The sequence below is a fragment of the Arachis ipaensis genome, chromosome B9 (genome assembly GCF_059453495.1).
Source record: "Arachis ipaensis isolate K30076 ecotype BB chromosome B9, ASM5945349v1, whole genome shotgun sequence".
NCBI classification, from domain to species: Eukaryota; Viridiplantae; Streptophyta; class Magnoliopsida; order Fabales; family Fabaceae; genus Arachis; species Arachis ipaensis.
In genome coordinates, this window is record NC_142444.1 from 95207224 (window position 1) to 95221955 (window position 14732).

The 14732-nt window shown below is 39.7% G+C and overlaps 1 non-coding gene across 1 annotated transcript; it reads left to right on the forward strand.

Annotated features, from left to right (window-relative positions):
- Positions 1-8342: 8342 nt before the first annotated feature.
- LOC148545531 (small nucleolar RNA R71) lies at positions 8343-8450 on the forward strand. Its single transcript, XR_015900520.1, has one exon. It is a non-coding gene; the product is annotated as a small nucleolar RNA R71 (small nucleolar RNA).
- The last annotated feature ends 6282 nt before the right edge of the window (positions 8451-14732 follow it).

Genomic DNA, 14732 nt, shown 5'->3' on the forward strand with positions numbered 1-14732 from the left:
GAAAATAAAAACATGAATAATTATAATAAATTACAAATAATCTGTTATTTATTTTCTAACAATTGAGATTTTTAAGGCTTAATGATGAGCGTTGAGTTATAGTGTGTTTTATTTTTACAATGAAATGGTGAAGTTGTAAAGACAATAAGAGTAGACGATGGCGACAAATAATAGAATAGAAAGTGAAAGTGAGAGTTAGAATTAGAATTTTTACTTTTTACATTTATTTTTATTTTTAAATTTTAACTATTTTTATTTATATTTAATAATTAATTTTTTAATTTAAAAAATTAATTTTTAGTCAATATTTAAGATTTAATTATTAATAAAAATTATATACTAATTTTATAAAATAATATATATTATTTTTAAAAATTAATTATTTAATCTTTTATTTTTTTATAAAAAATAATTAATATAAATAATATTTTAAAAAATTAAATTTTTGAAACAAAATAAAATTATCTTAAAGATTTTAACTGTGACCATAGACCCATTTAGGTCACCCCTAAAACCGTGACCATAGACCCTTTTAGGCCACCCCCTAAAACCGTGACCATAGACCCCTTTAGGCCACCCCTCAAAACCGTGACCATAGACCCTTTTAAGCCACCACCAAAACCGTGACCATAGACCCCTTTAGGTCACCCTCCAAAACCGTTACCATAGACCCTTTTAGGTCACCCTTTTTCGAAAAACCGTGACCATAGCCCCTTTTTGGTCACTGTAAAAAACCGTGACCATAGTTCCCTTTAGGTCACCCCTAAAACCGTGACCATAGACCCTTTTAGGCCACCCCCAAAACCGTGACCATAGACCCCTTTAGGCCACCCCCCAAAACCGTGACCATAGACCCTTTTAGGCCACCCCCAAAACCGTGACCATAGACCCCTTTAGGTCACCCCCCAAAACCGTGACCATAGACCCTTTTAGGTCACCCTCTTTTGAAAAACCGTGACCATAGCCCCCTTTAGGTCACCCCCAAAACCGTGACCATAGACCCCTTTAGGCCACCCCCCAAAACCGTGACCATAGACCCCTTTAGGCCACCCCCCAAAACCGTGACCATAGACCCCTTTAGGCCACCCCCCAAAACCGTGACCATAGACTCTTTTAGGTCACCCTTTTTTGAAAAACCGTGACCATAGACCCTTTTTGGTCACTGTAAAAAACCGTGACCATAGACCCCTTTAGGTCACCCCTCAAAACCGTGACGATAGACCCTTTTAGGCCACTCTTTTTTAAAAAACCGTGACCATAGGTACTCTATGGTCACCCTTTCCAAAAAAACCGTGACCATAGCTTTTTTTTTTGGTCACCCTGGGTCTATGGTCACGGTTTTTTACCGTGACCAAAAAAACCGTGACCATAGACCCAAAATGTTGTAGTGGAAAAAAGGTTTTCTCCATGTTTGATGAATCATTCTGTGACTTTAAAAATTACTTTTTTAAGGTCCGAGCTGTTGAAGGAGCTCAGCCCTTTTTTCTGGATGAAATGATGAGCCCGCCTTTCCCTTAGAATGGCAAAAGGATGTGAGGGTATCTAGATATACGTGGGAAATGTTAGATGAGGCTGAGCAAGCTTTCGTGACTGTTCTGGAAGAAAACTGGGGGCAGCCTCCCCATCTCGACACAATGAAATTTTTAACCAACCCCTCTCTCCTCCGAACTTAGCTGGGCAGTGGTCAATTTTTTTATTCTCCTTTTTTGTCTGCTCCCATATTTTTTGCAAGCTTTTTTTTTTATTTGTGACTTGGTTCCACACTGTTGTGTTTTGGTTGCAGAGATGATTAAAAATAATGAATCTATGAAGGCCTTCAAAAGGGCAAAGAAGGCTTCTGCAGCCTAAAACATCTCGACCAAGGAGGCCGGGGAGGGATCATCCCAGGTTCAGTCGAAGCCATCCGTACCGAGCTCACCGGGGGCGAGAAAGGTAATCCTTACTCCCCGTGTTTGTTTGGTCGATCCTCCGCAAGCTTCTGTGGCTACTTCTGGTGCTCCTTGGTGCACGAAATTTTGATCATCAACAATGGTGCCAAAGACTTGGAGCTCTCAAACGTGAATCACACTTTGTCACAATTCCGCACAACTAACCAGCAAGTGCACTAGGTCGTCCAAGTAATACCTTACGTGAGTAAGGGTCAATCCCACGGAGACTGTCGGCTTGAAGCAAGCTATGGTCATCTTGTAAATCTCAGTCAAGCAGATTCAAATGGTTATGGAGGATTGATAATTAAAGATAAATAAAACATAGAATAAAGATAGAGATAGAGATACCTATGTAATTCATTGGTAGGAATTTCAGATAAGCGTATGAAGATGCTTTGTTCCTCCTGAACCTCTGCTTTCCTATTGCCTTCTTCCAATCATTCATACTCCTTTCCATGGCAAGCTTTACGTTGGGCATCACCGTTGTCAATGGCTACTTCCTGTCCTCTCAGTGAAAATGTTCTACGCACGCTGTCACCGCACGGCTAATCATTTGTCGGTTCTCGATCATGTTGGAATAGGATCCATTGATCCTTTTGCGTCTGTCACACGCCCAACACTCGCGAGTTTGAAGCTCATCACAGTCATCCCTTCCCAGATCCTACTCAGAATACCACAGACAAGGTTTAGACATTCTGGATCTCAAGAATGGCCGCCAATAATTCAAGCGTATACCACGAAGGTTCTAATCTCATATTAGAAACCCAAGAGATACACATTCAAGCTTGTTTGCATGTAGAATGGAAGTGGTTGTCAGGCACGCGTTCATAGGTGAGAATGGTGATGAGTGTCATATAATCATCACATTCATCATGTTCCTGGGTGCGAATGAATATCTTGGAGAAAAAATAGACTTGAGTTGAATAGAAAAACAATAGTACTTGTATTAATTCATGAAGAATAGTAGAGCTCCACACCTTAATCTATGGTGTGTAGAAACTCCACCGTTGAAAATACAAAAGTAATGAAGGTTCATTGGCTTCGGCCCCAGAGGGGGAACCAGAATGACCAAGATGAAAATACAATAGCAAAAGGTCCTATTTATAGAAAACTAGTAGCCTAGGGTTACAAAAATAGGTAATTAATGCAGAAATCTTCTTCCGGGCCCACTTGGTGTGTGCTTGGGCTGAGCAATGAAGCTTCCATGTGTAGAGACTTTTCTTGGAGTTAAACGCCAGCTTTTGTGCCAGTTTGGGCGTTTAACTCCAGCTTTTGTGCCAGTTTTGGCGTTAAATGCCAGAATTCTTGAGCTGAATTGGAACGCCTATTTGGGCCATCAAATCTTGGAAAAAGTATGAACTACTATATATTTCTGGAAAGCCCAGGATGTCTACTTTCTAACGCAATGGAGAGCGCACCAATTGGGCTTCTGTAGCTCCAGAAAATCTACTTTGAGTGTAGAGAGGTCAGAATCCAACAGCATCTGCAGTCCTTTTTCAGCCTCTGAATCAGATTTTTGCTCAGGTCCCTCAATTTCAGCCAGAAAATACCTGAAATCATAGAAAAACACACAAACTCATAGTAAAGTCCAGAAGAGTGATTTTTATTTGAAAACTAATAAAAACATAATAAAAACTAACTAAAATATACTAAAAACATACTAAAAATAATGCCAAAAAGCGTATAAATTATCCGCTCATCACAACACCAAACTTAAATTGTTGCTTGTCCCCAAGCAACTAAAAATCAAATAGGATAAAAAGAAGAGAATATACAATGAATTCCAAAAACATCTATGAAGATCAGTATTAATTAGATGAGCGGGGCTTTTAGCTTTTTGCTTCTGAACAATTTTGGCATCTCACTTTATCCCTTGAAGTTCAGAATGATTGGTATCTATAAGAACTCAGAATTCAGATAGTGTTATTGATTCTCCTAGTTAAGTATGTTGATTCTTGAACACAGCTACTTTATGAGTCTTGGCCGTGACCCAAAGCATTTTGTTTTCCAGTATTGCCACAGGATACATAAATGCCACAGACACATAACTGGGTGAACCTTTTCAGATTGTGACTCAGTCTCAAGTTTTCACTTGACACCTTCACGCCACAAGCACATGGTTAGGGACAGCTTGGTTTAGCCGCTTAGGCCAGGATTTTATTTCTGTGGGCCCTCCTATCCATTGATGCTCAAAGCCTTGGATCCTTTTTTATTTTACCCTTGCCTTTTGGTTTAAAGGGCTATTGGCTTTTTCTGCTTGCTTTTTCTTTTTCTTTCTTTCTCTTTTTTTGTTGTTTTTTTTCTGCAAGCTTTTCACTGCTTTTTCTTGCTTCAAGAATCAATTTTATGATTTTTTCATATTATCAAATAACATTTCTCCTTTTCCATCATTCTTTCAAGAGCCAACAATTTTAACATTCATGAATCAACAATACCAAAAATATGCACTGTTCAAGCATTCATTCAGAAAACACAAAGTATTGCCACCACATCAAAATAATTAAACTGTTTTAAAATTCGAAATTCATGCACTTCTTTTCCTTTTCAATTAAATCACTCTTTATTTAAGAAAGGTGATGGATTCATTTTCATAGCTTTAAGGCATAGACACTTAGACACTAGTGATCATGTAATAAAGACACAAACATAAATAGACATAAGGCATAATTTTCAAAAAAACAAAAAATAAAGAACAAGGAAATTAAAGAACGGGTCCACCTTAGTGATGGCGGCTTGTTCTTCCTCTTGAAGATCTTATGGAGTGCTTGAGCTCCTCAATATCTCTTCCTTGCCTTTGTTGCTCCTCTCTCATAACTCTTTGGTCTTCTTTAATTTTATGGAGGAGGATAGAATGCTCTTGGTGCTCCACCCTTAGTTGTCCCATATTGGAACTTAACTCTCCTAGGGAGGTGTTGATTTGCTCCCAATAGTTTTGTGGAGGAAAATACATCCCTTGAGGCCTCTCAGGGATTTCATGATGAGGAGTTTCCTCATGCTCTTGTCCATGAGTGGGATCTCTTGTTTGCTCCATCCTTTTCTTAGTGATGGGCTTGTCCTCATCAATGAGAATGTCTCCCTCTATGTCAATTCCAACTGAATTACAGAGGTGACAAATGAGGTGAGGGAAGGCTAACCTTGCCAAAGTAGAAGACTTATCCGCCACCTTGTAGAGTTCTTGGGATATAACCTCATGAACTTCTACTTTCTCTCCAATCATGATGCTATGGATCATGATAGCCTGGTCTATAGTAACTTCAGACCGGTTGCTAGTGGAAATGATTGAGCGTTGGATGAACTCTAACCATCCCCTAGCCACGGGCTTGAGGTCATGCCTTCTTAGTTGAACCGGCTTTCCTTTTGAATCTCTCTTCCATTGAGCGTCCTCTTCACAAATGTCTATGAGAATTTGGTCCAACCTTTGATCAAAGTTGATCCTTCTAGTGTAGGGGTGTGCATCTCCTTGCATCATGGGCAAGTTGAATGCCAACCTTACATTTTCCGGACTGAAATCTAAGTATTTCTCTCGAACCATTGTAAGCCAATTCTTAGGGTCTGGGTTCATACTTTGGTCATGGTTCTTGGTGATCCATGCATTGGCATAGAACTCTTGAACCATTAGGATTTCGACTTGTTGAATGGGGTTGGTGAGAACTTCCCAACCTCTTCTTCGGATCTCATGTCAGATCTGTAGATACTCATTCTTTTTGAGCTTGAAAGGGACTTCGGGGATTACCTTCTTCTTGGCCACAACTTGATAGAAGTGGTCTTGGTGCACCCTTGAGATGAATCTCTCCATCTCCCATGACTCGGAGGTGGAAGCTTTTGCCTTCCTTTTCCTCTTTCTAGAGGTTTCTCCGGCCTTAGGTGCAATAAATGGTTATGGAAAAACAAAAAGCAATGCTTTTAACACACCAAACTTAGAAGGTTTGCTCGTCCTCGAGCAAAAGAAGAAAGAAGAGAGTAGAAGAAGATGAAATAGAGGAGATGGAGGGGGCTTAGTATTTCGGCCAAGGCAGAGAAGTAGTGTGTATGTTGTGTGAAAATGAATGAGTGAAGATGGGTTTATATAGGAGTGGAGAGGGGAGTATGGTTCGGCCATTATGGGTGGATTTGGGTGGGAAAGTGGTTTGAACTTGAATGGTGAGGTAGGTGGGGTTTTATGAAGGATGGATGTGAGTGGTGAAGAGAATGGTGGGATTTGATAGGTGAGGGGTTTTTGGGAAAGAGGTATTGAGGTGATTGGTGAATGGGTGAAGAAGAGTGAGAGAGGTGGGGTAGGTTGGGTTCCTGTGGGGTCCACAGATCCTGAGGTGTCAAGGATTTCTCATCCCTGCACCAAGTGGCGTGCAAAACGCCTCTTTCTTCCAATATTGGCGTTAAACGCCAGGCTGCTACCCATTTCTGGCGTTTAACGCCAGCTTCTTGCCCTTTTCTGGCGTTAAACGCTAGCTTTGTGCCTCTTTCTGGCGTTAAACGCCCAGAATGGTGCCAGACTGGGCGTTTAACGCCCATTTTGCTGCCCTTACTGGTGTTTAAACGCCAGTAGTCTTCTCCTCCAGGGTGTGCTATTTTTCATTCTGTTTTTAGTTTGTTTTTGCTTTTTCAATTATTTTTGTGACTTCACATGATCATCAACCTACAGAAAACATAAAATAACAAATAGAAATGTAACATAGATAAGTAAAAATTGGGTTGCCTCCCAACAAGCGCTTCTTTAATGTCAATAGCTTGACAGTGGGCTCTCATGGAGCCTCACAGATACTCAAAGCATGATGATGGCCTCCCAATACCAAACTTAGAGGTTGGTTGTGGCCTCCCAATACCAAAGTTGGAGTTTGAATGTGGGGATTTTGTTTGACTCTGCATTGAGAGAAGCTTTTCATGCTTCTTCTCCATGATTACAGAAGGAGATCCTTGAGCTTTGAACACAAGGGAGTCCTTATTCACTTGAAGGACCAATTCTCCTCTATCAACATCAATCACAGCTTTTGCTGTGGCTAGGAAGGGTCTGCCAAGGATGATGGATTCATCCATACACTTCCCAGTCTCTAAGATTATGAAATCAGCAGGGATGTAATGGTCTTCAACCTTTACCAAGATATCCTCTACAAGTCCATAAACTTGTTTCCTTGAATTGTCTGCCATCTCTAATGAGATTCTTGCAGCTTGCACCTCAAAAATTCCTAGTTTCTCCATTACAGAGAGAGGCACGAGGTTTATGCTTTATCCTAGGTCACACAGAGCCTTTTCAAAGGTCATGGTGCCTATGGTGCAAGGTATTGAGAACATTCCATGATCTTGTCTCTTTTGGGGTAATCTCTACCTAGTCAAGTCATCCAGTTCTTTGGTGGCATGGGGTTCATCCTTCCAAGTCTCATTACCAAATAACTTGGCATTTAGTTTCATGATTGCTCTAAGGTACTTAGCAACTTCCTCTTCAGTAACATCGTCATCCTCTTCAGAGGAAGAATACTCATCAGAGCTCATGAATGGCAGAAGTAAATTCAATGGAATCTCTATGGTCTCAATGTGAGCCTCAGATTTCCATGGTTCCTCATGAGGGAACTCCTTGGAGGCCAGTGGACGTCCAGTGAGATCTTCCTTAGTGGAGATCACTGCCTCTTCCTCCTCTCCAGATTCGGCCGTGTGGGTCATGGTGATGGCTTTGCACTCTCCTTTTGGATTCTCTTCTGTATTGCTTGGAAGAGTACTAGGAGGGAGTTCAGTAACTTTCTTACTCAGCTGACCCACTTGTGCCTCCAAATTTCTAATGGAGGACCTTGTTTCAGTCATGAAACTTTGAGTGGTTTTAATTAGATCAGAGACTACAGTTGCTAATTCAGAGTGGCTCTGCTTAGAATTCTCTGTCTGTTGCTGAGAAGATGATGGAAAAGGTTTGCTATTGCTAAACCTGTTTCTTCCACCATTATTGTTATTGAAGCCTTGTTGAGGCCTCTGTTGGTCCTTCCATGAGAGATTTGGATGATTTCTCCATGAAGGATTATAGGTGTTTCCATAGGGTTCTCCCATGTAATTCACCTCTTCCATTGCTGGGTTCTCAGGATCATAAGCTTCTTCTTCAGATGAAGCTTCCTTAGTACTGCCTGGTGCAGCTTACATTCTAGACAGACTTTGAGAAATCATATTGACTTGCTGAGTCAATATTTTATTCTGAGCCAGTATGGCATTCAGAGTATCAATCTCAAGAACTCATTTTTTCTGATTTGTCCCATTATTCATAGGATTCCTTTCAGAGGTGTACATGAATTGGTTATTTGCAACCATTTCAATGAGTTCCTGAGCTTCTGCAGGCGTCTTCTTCAGATGAAGAGATCCTCCAGCAGAGCTGTCCAATGACATCCTGGACAGTTCAGACAGACCATCATAGAAGATACCTATGATGCTCCATTCTGAAAGCATATCAGAAGGACACCTTCTGATCAATTGCTTGTATCTTTCCCAGGCTTCATAGAGGGATTCACCTTCCTTCTGTCTGAAGGTTTGGACTTCCACTCTAAGCTTGCTCAATTTTTGAGGTGGAAAGAACTTTGCCAGGAAGGCATTAACTAGCTTTTTCCAAGAGTTCAGGCTTTCTTTAGGTTGTGAATCCAACCATGTTCTAGCTCTGTCTCTTACAGCAAAGGGAAAAAGCATAAGCTTGTAGACCTCGTGATCAACCCCATTGGTCTTGACAGTGTCACAGATTTGTAGGAATTCAGCTAAGAACTGATGAGGATCTTCCATTGAAAGTCCATGAAACTTGCAATTCTGTTGCATCAGAGAAACTAATTGAGGCTTAAGCTCAAAGTTGTTTGCTCCAATGGCAGGGATTGAGATGCTTCTCCCATAGAATTCGGGAGTAGGTGTAGTAAAGTCACCAAGCACCTTCCTTGCATTGTTGGCATTGTTGTTGTTTTCGGCTACCATGGCTTCTTCTTGTTTGAAAATTTTTGTTAGGTCCTCTACAGAGAGTTGTACTTTAGCTTCTCTTAGCTTTCTCTTCAAGGTCCTTTCAGGTTCAGGATCAGCCTCAACAAGAATGCTTTTGTCCTTGCTCCTGCTCATATGAAAGAAAAGAGAACAAGGAAGTATGAAATCCTGTATGTCACAGTATAGAGATTCCTTGAAGTGTCAGAGGAAAAGAAGAATAGAAGGAGAAGGTAGAAAGAGAAGAATTCGAACTTATCAAGGGAGATAGAGTTCGAATTGCTCATTGAGGAGGGGTGTTAGTCCTTAAATAGAAGAGTGTGAAAAGAGGGGAAGAATTTTCGAAAATAAATTAAAAAGATTTTAAAAAAAATTAAAAGAAATTTGAAAATTTGATTGATGATTTTCGAAAACTAAGATTGGGAAAGAAATTAAGTGATTTTTGAAAAAGATTTCAAAATTAGAAATAAAAAAGATATGATTGAGACTTAATTTTGAAAAAGATGTGATTGAAAAGATATGATTGAGAAGATATGATTGAAAATCAAATAAAAAAAAGGAAAGTTTTAAAATTAAAGTTGATTACTTGACTAACAAGAAATTAGAATATATGATTCTATAATTAAAACTTTTGATCCTTTCTTAATTAGCAAGTAATAACTTAAAAATTTTGAATTAAATTACTAATTGTAGCAAGGATTTTCGAAAATAGTAATAAATAAAAAATTGAAAAGAAATTGATTTTGAAAAGGTATGATTGAAAATATATGATTTGAAAAATATTTGATTTTGAAAAATCATGAAAACTTGAAAAAGATTTGAATTAAAAACAAAATCTTTCCTCTAGTGTCATCCTGGCATTAAACGCCCAGAATGGTATCCATTCTGGCGTTTAACGCCCAAAATGCTACCCTTTTGGGCGTTTAACGCCCAGCCAGGTACCCTGGCTGGCGTTTAAACGCCAGTTTTCCTTCTTCACTGGGCGTTTTGAACGCCCAGCTTTTTCTGTGTAATTCCTCTGCTGAATGTTCTGAATCTTCAATTCTCTGTGTTATTGACTTGAAAAGACACAATTTTGAAAATTTTTGAATTTTTAATGATGAGAAATAATAAAATTGCAACTAAGATCAAATAAACAATGCATGCAAGACACCAAACTTAGAAGTTTGTATACTAAGGACTATAACAATTTGAAAATGCATGTAAGAAACAACAAAAGACACAAAATAAGAGAAATTAAAGATCAGAGCACTGAAATCATCAAGAACAACTTGAAGATCAATAAAGAACATAATGCATATATTCGAAAAATGCAAGAAGAATAAAGACATGTAATTGACACCAAACTTAAACATTGATACTAGACTCAAACAAGAAACATAAAATAATTTTGATTTTTATGGTTTTATATTTTTTTTTTTGAAAATTGAGTGGAAAAGAAAATAAAAGGATTCAAAATTTTTAATAAGAGTTCCAGGAATCATTGCAATGCTAGTCTAAGACTCCGGTCCAGGAATTAGACATGGCTAACTAGCCAGCCAAGCTTTCAATGAAAGCTCCAGTCCAAAACACTAAACATGGCCAATGGCCAGCCAAGCATTAGCAGATCATTGCTAACAACAGCAAAATTGATAGAAATCAACAAGCTCTTGTGATGATAAGTTAAAACCTCGGTCCAATAAGATTAAACATGGCTTCCTAGCTAGCCAGACTTCAACAGATCATCATGAAACTCTAGAATTCATTCTTAAAAACTCTGAAGAATAAAATAATTTTTTTTTTGTATTTTAAAAAAAAATTTTAGAAAATAAAAAGTAAAATTACCTAATTTAAGGAACAAGATGAACCGTCAGTTGTCCAAACTCGAACAATCCCCGGCAACGGCGCCAAAAACTTGGTGCACGAAATTGTGATCATCAACAATGGCACCAAAGACTTGGAGCTCTCAAACGTGAATCACACTTTGTCACAATTCCGCACAACTAACCAGCAAGTGCACTGGGTCGTCCAAGTAATACCTTATGTGAGTAAAGATCGATCCCACGGAGACTGTCGGCTTGAAGCAAGCTATGGTCATCTTGTAAATCTCAGTCAGGCAGATTCAAATGGTTATGGAGGATTGATAATTAAAGATAAATAAAATATAGAATAAAGATAGAGATAGAGATACTTATGTAATTCATTGGTAGGAATTTCAGATAAGCATATGAAGATGCTTTGTTCCTCCTGAACCTCTGCTTTCCTATTGCCTTCTTCCAATCATTCATACCCCTTTCCATGGCAAGCTTTATGTTGGGCATCACCATTGTCAATGGCTACTTCCCGTCCTCTCAGTGAAAATGTTCTACACACGCTGTCACCGCACGGCTAATCATCTGTCGGTTCTAGATCATGTTAGAATAGGATCTATTGATCCTTTTGCGTCTGTCACACGCCCAACACTCGCGAGTTTAAAGCTCGTCACTGTCAACCCTTCCCAGATCCTACTCAGAATACCACAGACAAGGTTTAGATGTTCCGGATCTCAGGAATGGCCGCCAATAATTCTAGCCTATACCACGAAGGTTCTAATCTCAGACTAGAAACCCAAGAGATACGCATTCAAGCTTGTTTGCATGTAGAATGGAAGTGGTTGTTAGGCACGCGTTCATAGGTGAGAATGGTGATGAGTGTCATATAATCATCACATTCATCATGTTCTTGGGTGCGAATGAATATCTTGGAGAAGAAATAGACTTGAGTTGAATGGAAAAACAATGATACTTGTATTAATTCATGAAGAACAGCAGAGCTCCACACCTTAATCTATGGTGTGTAGAAACTCCACCATTGAAAATACAAAAGTAATGAAGGTTCATTGGCTTCGGCCCCAGAGGGGGAACCAGAATGACCAAGATGAAAATACAATAGCAAAAGGTCCTATTTATAGAAAACTAGTAGCCTAGGGTTACAGAAATAGGTAATTAATGGAGAAATCTTCTTCCGGGCTCACTTGGTGTGTGCTTGGGTTGAGAATTGAAGCTTCCATGTGAAGAGACTTTTCTTGGAGTTAAACGCCAGCTTTTGTACCAGTTTGGGCGTTTAACTCCAGCTTTTGTGCCAGTTCTGGCGTTAAACGCCAGAATTCTTGAGCTGACTTGGAACGCCTATTTGAGCCATCAAATCTCGGGCAAAGTATGGACTATTATCTATTGCTGGAAAGCCCAGAATGTCTTCTTTCCAACGCAATTGAGAGCATGCCAATTGGGCTTCTGTAGCTCTAGAAAATCTACTTCGAGTGCAGGGAGGTCAGAATCCAACAGCATCTGCAGTCCTTTTTCAGCCTCTGAATCAGATTTTTCTCAGGTCCCTCAATTTCAGCCAGAAAATACCTGAAATCACAGAAAAACACACAAACTCATAGTAAAGTCCAGAAGAGTGATATTTATTTAAAAACTAATAAAAACTAACTAAAATATACTAAAAACATACTAAAAACAATGCCAAAAAGCGGATAAATTATCCGCTCATCACTCCTCCAAACAAAAAACAGAAGACAACTGAGCCTTTTAACCTTGACGCCTCTAATTTTGATGCGGTTGAGTTTGTTGATCAGCAGATTGGTCCTTATGGTACCATCCCTACTGACGATGTCTCTCTTCTTCGCCATTTAGACTTCATTACTCGAAGCAGCATAAAAATGGCACACATAGGAGCCGCTATGTACCGTACTGTCCAAGATCTTCCCCTTCATGCTACCAAGGCCTTTATGGAAGAGGCTAAGCGGGAGTTTGACAGAATGAAAGGTTTGAAGGAGGAGCTTCAAGTGAAGGTGGCCAAGCTGGAGAAGGAGTTGGAGGGCGAGAAAACGAGTTCTGTTGCTTTGGCGGCTTCTGTGAGGTTGGCTGAAGACACGGCATTGAGGCACAAGGACAGCTATGTCACATCCTATCGTGAGGTAATGCATCTTAGGGAAGAGTTAGAATCTGCTCGGGTTGATTATGCCGAGCTCCAGGGTCACCTTGTGGGCAGCGTAAATGCTGCTTATGAGAACCTGAAGGAGCAAGTTCGAGTTCTTGCTCCCAAGGTCGACCTTACTCTCTTCAGCCTGGACAATGTCGTAAAGGATGGCAAGATTGTCCCTGATGACCTTGATGACGACGATGTTGAACCTCTGCCTATGCCGGTTGCCAAAGCTACTGTCGTGCCGACTTCTTCAGCTCCTCCTGCTGGGGTTAGTCATCCTGAACCAGAGCCTGATTGTCAGATATTAAATCGAGATGACGGGAGGGTGGATGCTGTGCCCCTCCAGGCTCGTCCTCCTTCGCCCCATGTCGATGCAGCTTCTGGAAAACCTCTAGATCCTCTTTAGTTATTCTTGGTATATTTGTGTATGGCCTTGTCTACGGGCTTTTGAACTTTTTATTTTTGTAAATGGTATTTTGATGACTGTTGACACTCTTTTAGTTGCTTGTTTAGCAGCTTCTTTTTTGAAAAACAAAAATAGCTTCCAAGTCCTTGGGGCTAACTTAGGTAGCCTCTTTGAGTTTGTTCTTATTATAACTTCATGTCTTTTAATATCATGTCGATCTTTATCTACCTTGGTACCCTATTTTAGGTTTTTGGTAGTGCTAGAGCCTTGTTGCTTGACCTCTTTGGATTGCCCTTGTATTTCCTACTTGTGGCTTTGATTCCTTTGAGGCTTCTGAAGTTATTTCTAGTAATCCTATTTTGTTTGGGCCTTTTATGAGGTCTCTGCCAGGTATTACTTTTTTTAACTTTAGCATACAAAAGGAGGCCGACTTCGTCATGTCGGGTCTTTCTAAGTTATTTTGTAATCCTCTTACTTGGACTTTGTTCAGGTCTCTTTCAGGATTACTTTTATAACTTTTATGTTTTGGGCCGACTTCGTCACGTCGGGCCCTTCTAAGTTATTTTTGTAATCCACTTTCTTGGACCTTGTTCAGGTCTCTTTCAGGGATTACTTTTATAACTTTTATGTTTTGGGCCGACTTAATCATGTCGAGCCCTTCTAAGTTATTTTTGTAATTCTCTTTCTTGGACCTTGTTCAGGTCTCTTTCAGGGATTACTTTTATAACTTTTATGTTTTGGGCCGACTTCGTCACGTCGAGCCCTTCTAAGTTATTTTTGTAATCCTCTTTCTTAGACCTTGTTCAGGTCTCTTTCAGGGATTACTTTTATAAATTTTATGTTTTGGGCCGACTTCGTCATGTTGAGCCCTTCTAAGTTAAAGTAATCCTCTTTTATAGGGTTGGCCAGACATCTTTCCAAGGTTTACTTATAACTTGGGTTGACTTGGTCCGACTTCTTAACGTCGGCCAGTCTTTAAGTTAATATTTAGCAATCCATTAAGACCTCGTCAGGTCCTTTTTCTGGATCACTTTCGATAACTTCTTGCATTATTCTGTTTTCATCTTTGCCGATTTGTAGAAGGTGAGTTCAATCCTTGTTTTTCACTTTCTGCCGATCTGTTGCTTTATAATCGTGTGATGAATGTTTCAGATTAATGCCTCTTGAAAACTTGTAGAACATCTAACATATTTTATTTAAAATAAAATACAAATATGCACATATGGAGTTTTTATCCTTTTAAGTCGGATAATTTGTGGATCTCAACTTGGTGCCTTGTTAAAAAACCTTTTCAGGAAAAAGAGTACACCCTATGCTGAGATCCGTTACCATTCCTAGCTATAGTACCTTCTTAGGTTGCAGGCGTGCCATGACCTGGGAAGCTCTCGCCCCTCGAGTTCGGACAGTCTGTAGTAGCCCTTCCCAAGTACTTCTACGACTCAGTAGGGTCCTTTCCAGTTTGCTGCCAGCTTTCCTTCTCCAGGTCGAGTTGTTCCGATATCATTTCGGATTAGGATGAGATCATC